Here is a 6,000-nt window from a genome sequence, read left to right as displayed (position 1 = left end):
AAAAGGGGGGAATATTATTGTATTCACTATTTTGATGATGACAAATAATGTAGTTTTTATTCTAGTTAAATCTTATTTGTTAAATAATCTAATTTGAGTTCATTTTATTTTTCTATTAGATTTAATTTTATGTCTTTTGTATTAGATTTTATTCTAGTAGTATAGATTAGATTTATTTTATTTTTATACAGTTAGCTTATTGATGACTTATAGAGAATTGATTATGAGGTTAATCAAAATTAAGTTATCTAAACTAATTGTTTGTCTTTTCGACTCATTACATGATTGTATGATTTTGATATTATGGAATATTAACTTTAACAAATTTGAATTCCATAATGTTAATGGAGTTAGTGGTATATGCGCAGGTGAAATATATAAGCAAACTGAACGTGCATCAATATCTAACTACCTCGCTACAAATAAGGAACCAAGATGTTGATCGGTTAGTTCCTATATTCTAGGGAGCATAACTAACTGCCTTATTGTTAGCACGCACAAATCTAATGGAGCTGAGGCTGATTAAGCGGAATAACGGCTACAGAAGTGGTTGGTGGGATGCTACATTTTAGCGCCCATAACGTAATAATGGAGCATCTGATATTCCTATTTATAGCATTAGAAAATTGAATTCAAACTTAAGACTTTCCAAATTTTCATGTATTACATCTAAGAAAGTTTATTCGGTTTTCTATCTTCAATTTATTACAATCATTGTATTTGAGTTTGGGTTGAGAGAAAGAAAAATCTTGTATTCAAGAGAGAGAAAAGAGAAAGAGAAAGAGAGAGAGAAAGATAAGACTTCTAGTGAAGCCAAGTGAGGAAAGTCACGTGTTCAAGGGGAACAGGGTGATTGGGAACTGGTTCTTAGAGGAACTAAGTGAGGATAGATTTATAATTAGTTGTAATAACTATTATAAATAAAAGAGCAAGGTTTCTTCCTAAAGGATTGAGGAAGAGAACCTTGTTAAAAGGATCTTCGTGTGCTCTTACTTATCACTACTTCTCTTTCTTAGCTTTCAAATTTAGTCTATCCGCAAAACGTTTGTAAATCTCCCCAACTACAATTCACCCCCTCCCTCTTGTAGTTGATCTAGTGTTTATACTAGACTAACATTCTAGATACACAATTCTTGTGTGTTTGTTATCATGGAAAATAGCTTGTAGTCTTTTCCACGTTTCATGGGAGGTGGCTCTACGATAAAAGACAGTTTGAAGTACATCAAAGGAGATTGTGCCATAGATCGACTTTTTCAGAATCGAATCGAGACGATTCTATAAATTAATCGGAATATCAGGGCACTTAGTTTTTGGATCAATATGGGACAAAATTTTGCACGCATGGCAATGAATTTCAAATAATTTAACCCAGTTGGAATATTGAGATTTTTACAATCAAGGATGATCAGAATCTCGTTCTTTATATTACTAACGGCATGTGCCGGCAAGGGGCGTGTAGGTAGGTGGAGGTGGCGAGTTGGAAGGTTCGCCTTGAGAGACGCTGGTCATGGTGGCAGTTAGTGTTAAGGTTGGTGGAATTTTGTGGTGGCAGTAGGAGGATCACCGGCAGCACGAGGCAAACGAAAAGAAAAAAAAAATCAAAATTTTGTTAATATGGACGTGAGGTCCGATTGGTTTACTTTGTGGTGCTAAGGTTGGATTTATAAACTGTACTCTTGATACCATGTAAGATTATGAGAAACGCCTTAATCTAGAGTGATTTCATTGATCTAAATTTATATTGCATACATATTATATTTCCTAATGGTACTGGGAATACTAAAGATATAGCAATAAGATCTTTACAAAATATATCCTACTTGGATGAGAAAACATTATGCTTCATATTATATCTATCACCTGGAAGGATAGCACGGATAGTGGCTTTGGAATTTGGATAGTGCATATCCTCCACGAGGCAAGACCGAAGCGTTTTTAATTTGCATCCGCTGCACAGTAACGGAACATCAAGATTGTTTGACTGCGTTAGCTTGGGCAAAAGCGAACGGCTACCAAAAGGCCACGATTACAAATTTGAATACTACAGCGAGGACATTTCCGTCACTTGGTCAGTCAAATTTGTGGGACACACGTTAGACTAATGATGGCCACTGGTGCGGGCTCCGCGGGCCGGACCGTCGACCATAGCGGACTGGGGTGAGATTTCACGGCCCAAGACCGTACCGTGAAATTCATGGGCTGGGCGAGCTGCTCCGCAGGCTGAAAAATCTTGGCCCACACCGGTCTGTTATCGATTTTCACGGTTCGGAAAGTGGTTCTGACGGTTCGTGGGTCTAATGGGCTGGACCGCGCTCGCATGGGAATTTTTTTAAAAAAATTATTCATTATTGTTACATAAAATCTTTAAAATGAATTAAAATATATATACAGTTATTAATATTAATGAATAATTTCATTATTTTAAAAGTTTATTGAATTATATTATATGCAATTTGATTAAAAATATAAAATTTGATTAAAATATACACGATTTGGTTCAATATTTACTTGGACTGTGCTGGTCCGATTCATGGGTCGGGCTGGACCGGTTTCGTGGTTCGGGCTAGGTGGTTTTAGTAGCGGGCTTTAATGGGTTGGGCTTAAGAAATTTGGCCCAGGGCCAACCCACCAATTTCACGTTTTGAGCTAGGCTGGACCGGGCTTTTTGTGGGCCCGACCCACACGAGCCACGATTTGGGCTAGGCAGGATTGGCCCGCAATGTTGTCCATTTCTACGTTAGACTGGTGTTGCATTACTGGGGTGTGTCGAGCCCAGGTGCAAGAAACTCATGATTAGCCAGGGCCTGGCGTCTTCACCAAGTCCCTTTATTGCTTTTCCTTAAGTTTCTTTTTCCATTTCCTTGATGTTAGAAAAAACGTAAGCCATATAACAATCCGTCTTGCATGGACCCGGTTCACACTAAAAATATTGTTGACCAGGCCCAGGCACGTGACCCGGTACGAAGTACTCACTTTCAATTACCAAAAATGCGCGATTTTCTCTCTCTTCAATATTTCCAAAAACCAAAGATTCTATCGCTATAAACTTTTTGCAAATTATTGTCTCTCTTCATTCAAATTATTTCTGCAAACTAAATTGATTCTTCGACAATTTCCTATTCAATTGAACAACTACGGCAAATTCATGAAAATTTCGGGTTTGATTGATCAAATAGACTGAATTAGAGTATTGTAGCATATAGACAACCTAAATCCGAGCATTGAAGCACTCGACGACGAACAGCATCACAATTCAATCCAAAATGAGCTTCAAGATTCACTCGTAATAGATCTCAATAATACACCAAGTTTTGAAGGTAACAGCATCGAAGTCGATAATTTCATTTGTTTCATTAAGCAAATCACTAACACTATAATTTTATGTAGATAATGTGGTTATGTTTCATGATGAGCTAGAAAATCAATATTACAAGCAATATGCTTTAGTATCAAGTGATGAATCTAATTCAGCTGTCATTCGAGGTAAATAGTTACACTATCATATACATATACTATATCATAAATAGATACACTATCACATACATATACTATATCATAACAGATACACTATATCAAAAAATAGATACACTATATCATACATAGGTACACTATATCCTATAGGAACGCATTACATGAACACACACTATATCATACATAAATACACTATATCATAAATAGATACGCTATATCACACAAAAATACACTATAGAATATAACAAATATATTGCGTACTATGAAACACAAAAATGGAATAAAATTCACAAATACACTATATCACACACCCATACACTATATCATAAATAGATACACTATATCATATATACATAACAGAAAAAAAAAAAGATTAACCAACTTCATATATATATATATATATGTATATATATATATATATGTATATATATATATATATGTATATATATATATATATGTATATATATATATATATGTATATATATATATATATACATACATACATACATATATATATATACATACATACATACATAAACATATATATACATACATACATATATATATATATATTATATATATATATATATATATATATATATATATATATATATATATATATCATTCATAATTAATTACAAAAGATTTGTCACTGATATGACATTGTGTTACAACTTCCAACATCACCACGTAATTATTCAATGACAAATAATCATAGGTTAAACATTCATGATCATCAAAAAAGGAGTTATGTAGATCAATAGGGCTCTTTACTTACAATGCCATCCAAAAAAAACTACAAAACCCCTAACCCTAATTAACCCTCATCTGTACTGTGAGCCCAGAAATCAACCCCATCACCTTCAATAATAATGGACTTCAGAGCCCACTTCTTGGTGGATGTACTGTCCTAGTTGGGCCTCCAATGAACCGACTCCCTTACCATCCACATCCTCCTCCACTGCTTACAAACATTCTTCACAATACTTGACCTCCAACAGTCAAGTTCAGAAAGTACATGAAAGCACATAATCTCGTCCATTCCTAACAGTTGGTGGGCATCTTCTAAACCATATCGCGAAATCCTCCTCCGCTCCCTGCATACATTTTCCACACACTCTCTGTCCCTTGGGTATCTAAGTCGAAGGAAAACATGGAATCGCAAAATCTCATGCATGGAGAGGACTGAGTGACGTTCATCAAGAGAAGCCATATTTTTCCTTCGAAAAAGCACCAACAATCAGCATAAAACCAATGTCAAACCACCACTACACTACCCCCTGTTTTAATTTAACTTGTTGAGTTTCATTTCATCAATTCACATCAATTGTAAACGATATTTGATCATATAAACACGATACGCTTATTATCAACTTCTTTACTAACAACTCATAACAATTCGACAAAGAAATTCAAATGATCATCACAAAAACCTAAACCCTATGATTACCCAGAAAAAATCTATCATAAACAAAACAATAAGGGAATTATGAATGTAGCTTGCTAAATTCACAAAATCGCTTCGAAATCGCTTCCAAAATCGCTTCAAAATCGCCTTGCTTCATATAGTGGGTTTCTTTTTGGAACAGGTGAGAAGAAATGAAATGGCGCCAATCTTTTTAAGTGAAGTGACTGCAGTTCAGAACATTATGCGCCCTGCCTAAGACACGTAATTATTACTTTATGTCATTTAACCGTGGCTTAACTATACTTGGGTTAGTTTTATTTAATTATGGCCATAGTAAATGTTACGTCCTTAAAGGTGAAAAATACCAAATGTTAAGTCCTTTATTTATGCTTAACTCACATACACTATATCATACATAAATACACTATATCATAAATAGATACACTATACCACACAGAAATACACTATAGATTATTACGTTATATCAGATACATTGTCACGTTCATACACTATATTAATACATAGGTACACTATATCATAAATAGGAACACACTAACAGATATAAAAAATATTTACGTAAACGCATTACAGAAACATACACTATATCATACATCACTAGGGGAAAAAAAAGGAAGGGCTGCGCATTCTTCAAAACGCATCCCTTCTTTATTGATCAATCTTTTCCGTTTTGGATTGTTTAAACAATATCAACATGAGTAGATATATTTAGGAGTAAAAAAATGCAAAAAAAAAAAATTGTGTCAAAAGGGCTGCGTTTTTTTTACTAAAAACGCAGCCCTTCATGCTTAAAAGGGCTGCGTTTTTTACCTAAAAACGCAGCCCTTCCCTTGTAGAAAGGCTGCGTTTTTAGGTAAAAAGGGCAGCCCTTTTAAGCATGAAGGGTTGCGTTTTTTTAAAAGCGCAGCCCTTCGTTGTGAAGGGCTGCATTTGAAAAGCGCAGCCCTACTTAAAAAGTGAAGGGCTGCTATGGAAAGGGCTGCTGTCAAAAAATGCAGCCCTAAGGGCCTTTTTTAGCGCAACCCTTCCTTATTTTTCCACTAGTGCATAAATACACTATATCATAAATAGATACACTATACCACACACAAATACACTATAGT

The sequence above is a fragment of the Beta vulgaris genome, chromosome 5 (genome assembly GCF_026745355.1).
Source record: "Beta vulgaris subsp. vulgaris cultivar EL10 chromosome 5, EL10.2, whole genome shotgun sequence".
Lineage (NCBI taxonomy): Eukaryota > Viridiplantae > Streptophyta > Magnoliopsida > Caryophyllales > Amaranthaceae > Beta > Beta vulgaris.
The sequence above is the reverse complement of the archived record's forward strand: the minus strand, read 5'-3'. Positions refer to the sequence as shown.